Source organism: Motacilla alba, chromosome 23 (assembly GCF_015832195.1).
Source record: "Motacilla alba alba isolate MOTALB_02 chromosome 23, Motacilla_alba_V1.0_pri, whole genome shotgun sequence".
Lineage (NCBI taxonomy): Eukaryota > Metazoa > Chordata > Aves > Passeriformes > Motacillidae > Motacilla > Motacilla alba.
This window is the reverse complement of record NC_052038.1, coordinates 4365463-4379041: the sequence shown is the minus strand read 5'-3', so window position 1 is coordinate 4379041 and position 13579 is coordinate 4365463. Positions and strand designations below refer to the sequence as shown.

The 13579-nt window shown below is 48.8% G+C and overlaps 1 protein-coding gene across 1 annotated transcript in view; it reads right to left on the bottom strand.

Moving 5' to 3' along the window:
* Positions 1–13579, bottom strand: part of CSMD2 (CUB and Sushi multiple domains 2) — a 238525-nt gene that overhangs the window by 149680 nt on the left and 75266 nt on the right. The gene's annotated exons all lie outside the window — the stretch shown is intronic.

The window sequence follows — 13579 nt, the reverse complement described above, 5'->3', positions numbered from 1 at the left end:
GAAATGAAGCAGAATTTGGGAAAGGAGCAGACACTGAGTCCATTTTCTGCTGGGGGAAAAAAGAAAATCCACCTTCATAACGTGAGGCCAGTGATGTTCTGTGCCTTCAGTAATGGTGTGGGAGATGGGGCAGAGCCCTGCACAAACCTCTGGGAGCAGCTCAGGGACCCCAGGGGCACATTCCCACCCTGGAAAAGGGGGAAAAAGGGACAATCCTGAGCAGCTCAGAGGAAACTCCACGTCCTGCCCCAGGGGAGGGGGGATTCCATGGAGCTGGCAGAGCCCTGAGCTCCTGAACCAGGCAGGACATGCCACCAGTGTCACCTCACAGCACATCCAGCAGCATCCTGGGCTGCAGCCAGCCTGGAATTCTGTGGAATTCCTGTGTTCTAGGAGGACCTGAGCACCTTTTTTTGGAGGATCTGAGCATCTTTTTTGCATCTTTCCTGCTCAGCTCAAGGCAGGGCACCTGACAAGAACCTGCAGGATGAGAGCAGTCCTGTGCAGTGACAACTTTATTTGTGCTGCTGCCTTTAAATCAAACCTGGTGCAGCCTCAGAGCAGCCAAATCCATTTCCTAATTCTGGAAATTCCCAGAATTATCCACAGTTTAGGTGAACTCTCTCCCCTTTCAATCAATAAAGTGCCATTAAGAGCATGTTCTGAGCTGGATGTTGCTGATGTTTGAGGAGTGCAGCCCTGGCAGAGCCTGCTCCAGATTTTTTCCCTGGTTTGGATTAAATTTGGGTTCAATTTGGATTAAAATTTGCGTTTTGCTGGGAAGAGTCTTCAAAATACCAACTTTGCAAACTCGGACTCCTCCTCACATTCAAGTCCAGGGGAATTTTAAAGCTCTGCCAGGTCAGGTTCTGGTCTGGGATTCCACACACTCTGAAATATTTCCTACTGCTTTTACTGCTCCCTATAAATTGTTTTGGGATTGCAGGGAAAATATTCAAGGGTACTAAGAAACATGAAAATTCCCAATTCCAAATGTTTCAGGCTGGTTTATGTTCCAGTCAAGGAAACCTCCAAGTTTCAGGAAACAACCAGGAGCCCAGCCAAGGCTTTTACATGCCCACAGCAGCTTGGTCTGAGCAACATTTTTAGAAGGAAAACCTAAAAAAATCCAGTTTGGAATCTCCTAAACTTCCCACCACGAAACACCTTGGAGTCAGTGGAGCCTTGCTTGTCTTTCCCAGAGATTTGCTGCAGTCTTTCCGAGATTTAGGAAGATGGATTCTTGGCAGTTGGGCAGAAAAAAAAAAACAAAACAAAATAAGTTACTTTCCTGGCAACTTGCTAAAATCAGAACTTGCATAAAGGAAGGGGAAAAATGCCAAAAGCAAAGCAAGGCCTGGCATCCACAGCAAATGCAGAATCCGTGAGTTTGTCCCTTTGGACTCAATTAGTCCAAATTTACAAAGAATGACACCCATAAAGATGTTAAACATTAACAAAACTTCTGCTAACTCACTTCAAAATGAATTTTAATTGCAAGCTGTTTGATGCATTGCAAAATTTAATGAGGGTTTTATTCTGCCCACAAAAATTCCGATATATTAATTCCAGGCTAAAAATCTATAGTTCCTTAAAAGCCTGGGAGAAAAAATAATCAATGACAGAATGTTCTAAATGCCAGTCACTGAGATTGTTCTGCTTTGCACTTTCTGGGGGGGCAGATATCGAGCACAGCCCCTCCTGCTTCAACATTTCTGCTTTTAAGTGGGTTTTTGAGGCAATGTGGCAATACAGATCACGGAATTGTTAAGGCTGGAAGAGACTTTTAAGATGATCAAGTGCAGCCATCAGACTCAGGAGCTTTTTCTCTCTTCAACTGGAGACGAGGGTGAAATCAGAGGGTGAAATATCAGAGTTTCAGAAGAGCAGCAGATTTTTCCTGAGCTTGTGCACATCAAAGAAATGGAAGAGAGAGGGGACCAGGGGGGGACTCCCCTGGATCAGGAGCCCCTTCCCAAGCCCAGCTCTCACCCAGGGAACCAGGGAACATTCCCAAGTGCCAGGGCTGGGCTGGAACGGGCATCCAGGCACTGCTGAGGAGCAGGGAAATGCAAACCCGGGGAGGTTTCACTGGGAAGGTTCCAGTTTGCACTGGGGCAGCAGAACTGGAAGCACCACCAGCAAGGGGTGGGCACCCACCTGGGCACAGGGCACAGCTCCCACCTGGGCAGAGGGCACAGAATCTACCTGGGCACAGAACCCACCTGGGCACAGGACGCAGCATCTACCTGGGCACAGAACACACCTGGATACAGGATCCGCCTGCCCCAGCACCCACCCTGGCACAGCACACACCTGGGCACAGCACCCACCTAGATACAGGATCCACCTGGCACAGCTCCCACCTGGGCACAGGACACACCTGGATACAGGATCTACTTGCCTCAGCACCCACCTGGGCACAGCACACACCTGGGCACAGGACACAGCCTCTACCTGGGTACAGCCCCCACCTAAATACAGGATCCACCTGGGCACAGAAAACTCCTGGCACAGCATCCACCTGGCCACAGCACCCACCTGGGCACAGCACCCCCTGCCCAGCACCCACATGGGCACAGCACCCACCTGAGCACAGCACCCACGTGGGCACAGCACCCACCTGCCCAACACCCACCTGGCCACAGCACCCACCTGGCCACAGCACCCACCTGGGCACAGCACCCACCAGGGGACAGCACACACCTGAGCACAACACCCACGTGGGCACAGCACCCACCTGCCCAACACCCACATGGGTACAGCACCCACCTGTCCAGCAGCAGCAGGAAATCCAGAGGAGCAGCAGAGACCCCTGAGCACCCCCAGTGCCCTCCTGTCCATCCCTGGGGCAGGAGCAGAGCTCCAGGGTTGGGAGCAGCTCCTGGCCCTGTCCCTGTCCCTGTCCCAGCAGCCCAGCCCTGCCCAGCTCCCCCAGATCAGCTCTGCCATCCCCAGCCTCCCCCTCAGCCATCACACAGCAGCTCTGAAACCTCTGTCAAGATTTCCCTTTGCTTTCCCCTTGCCTTTGATTCACTTCCAGGCTCCAGAAATTCCGGCGTGGCTTTGAACAAATATCCTTTGGATTTGAAACTCACACAAAGCTTCTGTGACTGGGCAAAAAACCCCAAATCCTCTCTGAACACTCCCCTTCCCACTGGGCTGTTTGGAGCACAGGGCACTGCTCCAGGATCAATGGGGGTAATTTATTCTCTGACATTACAGGGAACAACCTGATTTCCAAATTCCTTCATGCCAGCTTCCAGCCTGAAGCACTTCTGTTATTTTTTTTCCCCTTTTAAGAACAGCTGACTTATCAAAACCAGGTTTTTTTCCAAGAGAAAAGCACAAGCTAAGCCACATTACAATAATTGAAGCTATTAATTACCTTTATGCTTTTCTTTTTTTAAGGGAGATCTTTAATGCAGGTAATTCTGGCTAAAAGAGCTAATTTGAGCTGCTCCATCATTTAAAGGATGATTATAAAATTAATTTAGAAAGAGTGGGAGAAAGACAAAGGGCTAAAGGAGAGCAGGAAGAGATGGGTATTCCCCCAGTGCTCCAGCTGGGAATTATCAAAGGAATTGAATTGTTTGAAAAGGACAGAGAGGGCTGATGGAGATTTTAGGGTTTTTAACAATTTCTTGCATTTTCCAGAGAAGCTGTGGATGTTCCAGCCCTGGAAGTGTCCCAGGCCAGGCTGGATGGGGCTTGGAGCAGCCTGGGATAGTGGAAGGGTTGGATGGGATGGGAATGGATGGGCTTGGAGCTCCCTTACAACCCAAATCCTCCTGGCATTCCAGAATTTTATGCATTCAGATCTTGCTGCGCCTCTTTTAAAGATGGAGAAAAGAACACTGGGAAGGAATTCCTCCCTGTGAGGCTTGGAGGGGCTGGAATGGATTTCCCTGAGGAGCTGGGGCTGCCCCCGGATCCCTGGAAGTGTCCCAGGCCAGGCTGGACAGGGCTTGGAGCAGCCTGGACAGTGGAAGATGTCCCTGCCATGGCAGGGGGTGGAATAGGATGGGATTTAAGGGATTTAAGGTCGCTTCCAACCCAAACACTTCCAGATTCTGTGTCAATTCCAGCCTGTAAAGCAATCCTTGGGCACGAACTGCCAACAGCATTTTGTTTATTCCTAATCCTCCAATGTTTACTGACACCCCGGGCATCTTCCTGCTCCCCACTCCAAACCCAGCCACCAGAAAGGTCCCTGGGAGGCCAAAATCAACCCCTCCCCAGTGTGAAACAGCCAGAAGTGTCACAGCCAAGCCCAGCAGGAGCTGGAGAGATCCCAACCTGCCAGGACAGAACAGAACCGCCAAGGAGCAGAAGCCAGCCGAGGATCTGCCTCCACCTGGGCTTTGGGCAGCCTGATCTGAGCTCAGATCTCACTGAAGCGCCTGCTTTTAACAGCTGAGGGGAGCAGGTTCCAGTCTGGGACACACAAATGTCCCCATGCCAAGAGCCAGCAGTGGTGGCAGCTCCCAGGGCAGGCAGGCAGGCAAACACTGGATTTGGAAGCCTGTGAAATTCCTGGTTATCACAGAAATCCCTCCTGTTCCTGCTGACAGCCATTCCCAAGGTGGCATCCACATTTTCTGGAAAAATCCCTTCGCCCAGGATTTTCCTCTTGGGAAGCTGAGAAGCCTCAGAGAAAAAGGAAAACAATTCTGATCTCATTTGCTTCTGCTGTGTTGTGCTCATGTGGAATGTGTTTGGAGATTGTTCACCCACAGGTGATTGTTCCATTGGATCTGCTGGGAGTTGTTTTCACTCTTTGGCCAATCAGGGCCAAGCTGTGTCAGGACTCTGGAAAGAGTCACGAGTTTTCATTATTATCTTTTTAGCCTTCTGTCTGCATCCTTTCTGTATTCTTTAGTATAGTTTAGTTTAGTATTCTTTAATATAATACAGTATCATAAAGTAATAAATTAGCCTTCTGAGAACATGGAGTCAGATTCATCATTCCTGCCTTCGTCTGGGGGGAACACAAATAAAAATCCCAGAGCCAGCTGTTGGACTAATTCCTTAAGGAAACATCAAGCCCTGGGAAGGAAAACCTTCCCCTGTCCCGAGGATGCTCAGCTGGGGTTTCACCCCTCACGTCTGACCCCGCTCAGGGGAGGCTGCAGTGACCAATCCCAAACTAATTCCCTCTCCCTTCAGGAGTCCAGCAGCTCCCGGGTGAACAGCTCATGGATCCAGACTGGAAAACAGACTCTGCCCTTCCCTCCTCATCCACTGACCCCTGCCAGGGCATCTTTAGCTTCTAAAGCAGCAGCAGCAAAGCAAAGGGTCAGTTTTTGGCACATTAACTGCAGGGTTGGGACTCGGGAACAAGGGGCCCCCAGGCCTGGACTAGAGCTGGAAAACTGAGAAGTTTGGCTGAATTCTAAAGAGGTAGATGTGGGGTTGTACTCCAGATGTGTCAGGACACAGAGATCCCAGATATTTATGGAGATGTCAAGATGAATAAATACCACAGAGTAGTGTGAAATCACACCAGGAGTAACAGATACAACAGGCCAGCTCTGCAAACACACCAGGAGTAACAGATACAACAGCCCAGCTCCAAAAACACACCAGGAGTAACAGATACAACAGCCCAGCTCCAAAAACACACCAGGAGTAACAGATACAACAGCCCAGCTCCAAAAACACACCAGGAGTAACAGATACAACAGCCCAGCTCTGAAAACACACCAGGAGTAACAGATACAACAGCCCAGCTTCAAAAACACACCAGGAGTAACAGATACAACAGCCCAGCTCCAAAAACACACCAGGAGTAACAGATACAACAGCCCAGCTCTGAAAACACATCAAGATAACAAATCCCAGCTCTGGAAACACAATTCCAATTGCTAACTTTGTTTTTTCCACGCTGTGGCCACACTTTGCTTCCTCTGCCCTCTCAAGAGGAACTGCACCAAGGCACGTTGGTGTTTCCCTACTCTTTGAAACGCTGATATTTTCCTCCCCTGAGGCCCAGACATCCCCTAAAAAATCATTTTAAGGGCAGAGGGATGAATTCAGCACGGAATGGATGCAGGAGTGGTGATTCCCAGCTCCAGGCAGTGATGGAAAGCGAGCCCAGGGAAGGGACACGTGCTGGGATCAGCTGCAGCAAACCCAGCCAGGCAAAAGCCAGCAGGCAAAGAGCATTTAAACCAGATTTCGTGAGGCAGCTGACATCTGAAAACAAAGTGATTCCATCCTTGAAACAACTTGTAAATAGCAGAAAAACATCCCTGAGTGGGGCCTGGAGAAAGCCCAGCAGGGAGAGGCCTTTGAAAGCATCCGAGGTGTCTGCGCTGCTCCCTTTGAAGCTGCAGATAAGGGAGGGTGTAGAACACGAGTGTTATCAGCTCTGGCAGACACATCCTGACACCAAAACGCAGCTCCCTGGATCCCTGTGCAAGGAGAGACCTCCCTGCACAGGCACAGCACAGCCCAACGGCGTGAAAATGACAGGAACTGGTGTCTGAACATGAAAAAAAAGGCACAGACAGCTCCTGGAACACCTCGCAGTGAAGGCACTGATCTTTCCCACCAACGTTTGTCCAAATCCTTCCTTTAGCTGGGAGGAATCAGTGTTCTGCCGTGACAGTGTTTTAAAGAGAATCCCAAATATCCGACTTTTTACAACCCAAAACATCATCTGCACTTACTTAAAGCCTCCTTCCCCTGCCAAATCTGGGTATTATTCACTGCTTTACAGTCTATATTTTGGGTCACATCCTGAAGGAGGTTCCAATATTTTTCTCAGCTTCCAGCCAGGCGTGTCAGACTCAGTCTCAGTCTCAAAAAAACCTCTTTTTACATTACAGCTATTGAGGCTCCTTGCAAAAACCTCTTTGTTTTTTCTTTGGGGTTTTTTGGGGGGTTTTTTTGTTTGTTTTTTTTTTTTTTTCTTTGGTTGGTTTCTGTTTTTTTACTCTTCCAACATGTGTTTACAGGACAAATACAGAAAGAAATTAAGAATTAATGACCTTCAGGGATTTTTTTCTCTCCACTGCCGCAGGCTTCCCTGCCCCTCATCCCTTGGGATTCAGAAGCACACAGCAGTGGCCTTTCCATGGGAATCTTTGCCCCTGAGGTGACCAAACAACAAAGAAGGGACAAATTGGGATAAAAAGGGCAATTTAACCATTATCGGGGTCGTTTTCAGCCTAAAAGCATCTCCTTCCCAGTCTGAATATTCATTAAAAGCTTTCCGCTATGCAGCAAATGGAATTCATCATGTTAATGCATGGAAAATAACTTTGAGGGGAGAGTGGGATGGGATGAGATCCTGTTTGATTGGATTGAAGGGGAGAGGTCATGGGGGCCCTTGTCACAGGGCATTGTCTGTCCCTGCCAGTCCCAGGGCAGGATTTGGGAAGCAGATGCTTCCCAGGGGAAGGAATGGCAGCCAGGGGCAGGGAGAAGTGGGTTCTGCTGCTCCACGTTCAGCCACCACCTGGGGAAGGAGCTGAAACCTTCCCTTCCCTCCAGGAATATCCACCAGCTCTGGAACTCCTCCAAATCCCCTCCTTCCCCTTCCTTCCAGCAGCCCCAGCTATTTCTGCAGTGCCTCGAGCTCTGGGACAGTGTGGGAGCACAAACATCTCTGTCCAAAGCATTCCCAATCCTTGAACGTGCCACCAGCACCGAGGCTGCTCAGGGATGGTTGGAATTCCCTTGGGAAGCCATCAGCTCTGCCTCCTGGAATCCAGAGCTCCAGCAGGGAGAAACAACTCCCTGAGCCACGAATTCCTGCTCTCCACAGAGGAAATCCATGTTCAAATAAGGCCTGGAGTGCAGGAATTCCAAAGGCTGGAAGTTCCCCACCACAGCTCCCAGGAACTGGAAGTGCCCTGGTTCCAGCTTCTCCAGAATGTTTTCTGCAGGGAATGAACCTTCCAGGAGAAAAGGGGATTTTGCCAGAAGACCATTTCCCACTAAAGCAAAGTTTTAGGGCTGGAATTAGGGTTGGAATTCTCTTGGGAAGCCATCAGCTCTGCCTCCTGCATTCCAGAGCTCCAGCAGGGAGAAACAGCTCCCTGAGCCATGAATTTCTGCTCTTCACAGAGTAAATCCATGTTCAAATAAGGCCTGGAGTGCAGGAATTCCAAAGGCTGGAATTTCCCCAACATCACTCCCAGGAACTGAAAGTGCCCTGGTTCCAGCGTCTCCAGAATGTTCTCTGCAGGGAATGAACCTTCCAGGAGAAAAGGGGATTTTGTCAGAAGACCATTTCCCACTAAAGCAAAGTTTTAGGGCTTTGAAGCCTTTGTGGGATTCGTTTCCAATTAAAAGCACATAAACGCTCAGGAAGAAAAACGATGGAATTAAATAAGGAAGTCAATTCTGCAGATTCCAAAGAAGATGTAACTGACATTTAAATAAGGATTTCAAAAGCCACTTCATCCACATTTCCCAGTCCTATGGAAAACACTTCCTATGCAAGAAAAACATCTGAAAATTACAGATAAAGCATCCAGGAGTTCTTGCAATAAGGAAGCTCCAATCATTGCACAGGCAAAGGAAACTTTCCCCATTTTTCTGGGTTTTAAGTGGTGATGAAAGAATTTCTTTCAAGACACACAAAAACCTTCCCAGCTCCAGCCTCGTGCACGCCCAGGGCAGGATAATTCTTGTCAACTCGCAAATAAAAGCAATTAGAGGCTGGAAAAATTCTGCCAGAGAGTGGCAAGTGTGAGATGAGAACCATTGGGAAGCAATCTGCTTTTCAGAATCCCTGCAAGGAACAGCAGCTGCTGGGGAGGCACAGGGGGCACAGAGAGGGACCATCCTCTGGGAAAAGCCTGTAGGATCCTGCAGGGTTATCCCAGAAAGCTGCACAGGGAGCAGGAATGTGAAAAATGCCAATCACTTTTTCTTAAAATTTTAAAAGTTTAATAGTAATAAAATGGTGATAAAAATAGTCATATAATTAGAGTAATAAAAAATTTGGATAATTAGGATTTAGGAGGATATGAGACAATATAAACAAAGAGTTAGGGACAGTCCGGGTACCTCTTTCTGGGCAAAATAAGCCTGAAAAAGGACCCATGTTGACAGAGGATTAACCCTTAAAAGCAACAGCCTGTTGCAAATTCCTACACCTCATCCATGATGCATAAATTCCGTTCAAACCAAGGATTCTGTCTGGTCAGTGTCAGCTTCTTCCTCTGCATCCTGACGGTGTCTTCAGGGCTGAGCAAGCTGGGAAGAGTTAGTTTGTTCTGATAAGAGAGCAATAAATTCTCTTTTTCTCTGAAAGATTCAGGTGTCCTGTGGCTGCTATCTCGGTGGAAGTACCTCATTCCTTTCTTTAAAAAAATCCCACATCCATAGTTTCTGTTTGAACATGATGTTATCACCTGAAACTCTATTTAACACACTACTTAAAAAATTAACACAGCATCACTTTCTAACATAACACACAGAATATTCATTTGAATATTTGCAGAAAGCCAATCGTAAAACACGCATTTTTCACAAGGAACACATCCCAAAGCACAGAATCCTGCCTCTGGAGCCAGAGCCCTTGCGTGGACTTCACAGACAAGCTCCAAGATGAAAACCAGGAGCTGAAAGCTCCGAGGCCACCACGGCGGGATCAGAAGCTGCTTTGATATAAAGAGAAGGGGTTGGTTCATTAGGAGCTCACACTGAGGAGCTTTTCACCACCCCATCAGCAGCTCCATGTGAAGCTGTGACCTCCAGGACCCGCAGCTCTGAGAGCACGAGGCGTGTGCAGAGAGAGGGGCTGGCCAGAGGGACGGGATGAGGGAATCCCAGAGCATCCCGGAGCTTTAATGACTTTTGGGAACCACTTAGGAGACAGGTTCAGGTGCTGGGGAGGGAAGGGTCAGCTGCACCTAGGGATGGGGAAAGCAAGTTGAGAGGAGCTGCTGGAACACTGATGGCTCCTGCAAAAATCTTCCCCCAAACTCTTCCCAAACAGGGAAATCAGAGAAGATGGAAATGGGGGAATTTCAGGAATGCTGCTCCAGAAAGGGCTGAAGGCTCCAAGGGGTCTCAGGAAACAAGTGAGAACCTCAAAAATGCTGTTCCAGAAAGGGCTGAAGGCTCCAAGGGGCCTCAGGAGCATGGGAATGAGAGAGAACTTCACAAATGCTACTCTAGAAAGGGCTGATGGCTCCAGAAGGTCTCAGAAAGAGGGAAACAAGAGACAACATCAGGAATACCCCTCCAGAAAGGGTCTGATGGATCCAAGGGGTCTGAGAAAACAAGAGAATTTCAGAAATGCTGCCCCAGGAAGGGCTGATGGCCCCAAAGGGGTCTCAGAAAAGAAGAGAATTTCAGAAATGCTGCCCCAGGAAGGGCTGATGGCCCCAAGGGGTCCCCTGAGCTCAGCTCCAGAAAAAAACCCATAAAATCAACCAGAGGAAGCTGGAATTCCAAGGTTCTGGGCTCTCCCAGGCTCACCTGGTGCATGGGCACTTTTGTTTTCACCCACTGCCCAACATCTGGAGCACACTGGGGTGCCTGTGTGGCCTTCACATCTGGCACAGCTGTGCTGGAAGTGAGTGCAGTAATTCACATGCACGTGTTGGGGCAGGTTCCTTTTCCAGGAGATCACGGGATGAAGCCAACAGGAATTCTACACAAATGAAGTGAAAAAAACCAGAGGAGAAGAAAGGATTTTGTGCAAGGGAGGGAAACGCAGCGCCAAGGCTGGAGAGGCAAAAGGAAGGCGAGGCACTGAGGGGGAGGAACTGAACTCAGACAGGAATAAATCCCTGGATTTGGCCGTTCCTCACTTGCAGCCCTGCTTCTCCCACCACATTCCCTCAGCATGGGATTATCAACAGAAAATCAAGGAGGGGAAACTGGATCCCAGGGGGAATGACAAGGGAAGGCTCAAGGAGTGGGAGGCACTGGGGCAATGTGACAGCTGATGCAACTTTCCTAAAATAAACCCAAAAGGCTCAGAGCATTTTGTGATCTGAAGCCCACACCAGGATGAAGCAGGAACAGCAGCACAATTCCCAATGAAAATCCCAGTCCCTCCCACCCAAAACAAACCATGGATAGAGAAGATCTGGAAAGCCTCGTTATTAAAGCAACCTTCTCCATCTTAGAAGTAAATTCTCCACCTAAATTTTCCAATCAGAAACATCTTCTGAAGGTCGGAACATCCCAGACCGATCAGAGACACATTTTGGGGTGTTCTGGGTGCTCAGTCTGACAGGTTTTGGGGTGTGGGGCTCTGAGCAGGTGCCACAAACCAGGAAAATCAGCTGCAATTCCCAACAGCCTCGGCACTGGGAATTCCCAACTCCAGCAGCTCCTGACACAAAGCCCACCATCAGGCCCTGGAAGGACCTGAGCTGCTCTGAGGATTTTCTTTTCCATGGATTTAGAGGCAGGAATTGCTCTGATCCTGCCAGATCTCAGGGACAAAGTGAAGGGAAGAGAACCCCAAGGCTGGAAGACAAGAAGTCTGGGGGTGAGGATGCCAGAGAACCCCAGAGTGGACTGGACTGGAAGGGACCTCAAAGATCTTCTTGTTCCCACTGGATCAGGCGCACTGCACACCCTGGGGACAGGGCAGGGTCACATCTGGATGGCCCAAAGGAGAACAGGGCATCTCCTGCCGTGCTTCCCATTCCACCTCCCAGCCTGGAGACCCCACACGGCCCTTCCTGATCCCACAGGCTCATCCCCCCCTGCTCCTTCCCCTCCTGCTCCCTGCTCAGAGGGATTTTATTTCTCACCTCTCAAGGCAATCTGGGCCTGAGGTCCCCTGGCAGAGCCGCGGGAGCAGCTGAAAGAGCTGTAAAAGTGTGATTTTATTAATCTGTCTCAAACAGCTCCCTTGGAATTCTTCCTGCAGGATTCACATCCAACAGGCTGGGGAGCAAAGGAAACCCAGCTCAGGATTCTCCAGGCTCTGGGATCAATGAGAAGGCACTTAAAGCAAGCTGGCTCATAAAAAAAAAAAAAACCCAAAAAAATCCATTTTTAAAGCTGGGAGGGTGAATGGTAATGCAGGTTTTTCTAAGAGCAGGTCAAGTCAAGGTTACTTGAAGTGCTGAGTTAATGGGCTCATAAATATCATCATTAGGTGCCATTCCCTAGCTTGGAAACACACAGGAATTATCCTCCTGATGAAATTGAATTTTGTTTATTTGTGCCCAGCCCTGGCCATGACTAAAACTACTCAGAATGCTCAGAAAATGAAATATTTGAAATATTCAGCTGTGAGAGGCTTCAAGAGAATTGGCTGCAAGTCTCTCTGCCCTATTACCCATAATTAAAATCCGTTTTTTCATAGGCAGAAGGGGGAAAAGGGGTTTGAGCTCTCTTTTCCTGCTGAATCACATCAGCATGGTTAAAGATGAGAAAGGAGCACCAGGTTTTTTTCCCCCTACGGGCAAAAATTATTGAGAACTGACTCATCTGAATTTAATTACTGGGCCAGCTCGGAGAGATGAAATTCCAAACAAGACTTCTTAGCAATTCCACTTGTGGGACTGCAAAGTTCCCTTCAGGAATGAGAAATGAGATGCCCTGGAATGGGCTGGGGCTGGCTCGCGTGGATGGGAAATTCAGGGACGTGGAATTCGGGAATGTGGAATTCGGGGACGTGGGATTCGGGGACGTGGGATTCGGGGATGTGGGATTCGGGGACGTGGGATTAAGGGATGGGGAATTCAGGGATGTGCAATTCAGGGATGTGGAATTCAGAGATGTGGAATTCGGGGGTGTGGAATTCAGGGACATGGAATTCGGGGACGTGGAATTCAGGGACGTGGAATTCAGGGACGTGGAATTCAGGGATATGGAATTCGGGGATGTGGAATTCGGGGATGTGGAATTCAGGGATATGAAATTTGGGGATGTGGTATTTGGGGATGTGGAATTCGGGGATGTGAAATTCAGGGATGTGGAATTCGGGGGTACACCACAAAGCAGGAACAGTTTCTGCCAGGGGGCCAGGGGAACAGTTCCTGCTGCTGGGGCCAGGGCACCCCAAAAAGAGCTGAGCTCATCCAGGGAAAGGTGCTGGGAGGAAAAGCAGCCCAAGGGATGCAGCACATGGACACCTGGATGGGGAGCAGGGATGCAAATCCATCATTTCTCCCTCCAACGAGCCCCAAAGTGACACCTGTAAAACTTAAACCAGGCTTTAATCTCAGCTTTAAGGACTGTGTGTGCACTACAGGCTCAGCTCTAAGCCAGGCTTACATTCTCCACAATTTAAAGTTGGTTTTTTTTTTCCTGCTGTATTTCCGAGGAGTTTATTAATTTTATTAATTTTTTTTTTCCAGCAGGTTCCCTCTGCCAGGCTTTGTTTTATTTTTGACATGACAAGACACAGCTCTGCTTTGGCAACACCTCCAGGCTGAATAATGTTTTTTAACCAGCTCCATCCATCTTCCCAGCCAGCACAGCTGAGTGCCTACGAACCACCAGTGCCCTAAAATATTAATGCATTCTAATAAAACCAGCCCAGGGTTTTTTTTCATCAAACAGCAACATCTAATTTTCCAAAGGGGCCAGGGAACAGTAAACAATTGGGACGTGGTAAATGGCAACTTCCCTCCCATCAATACAC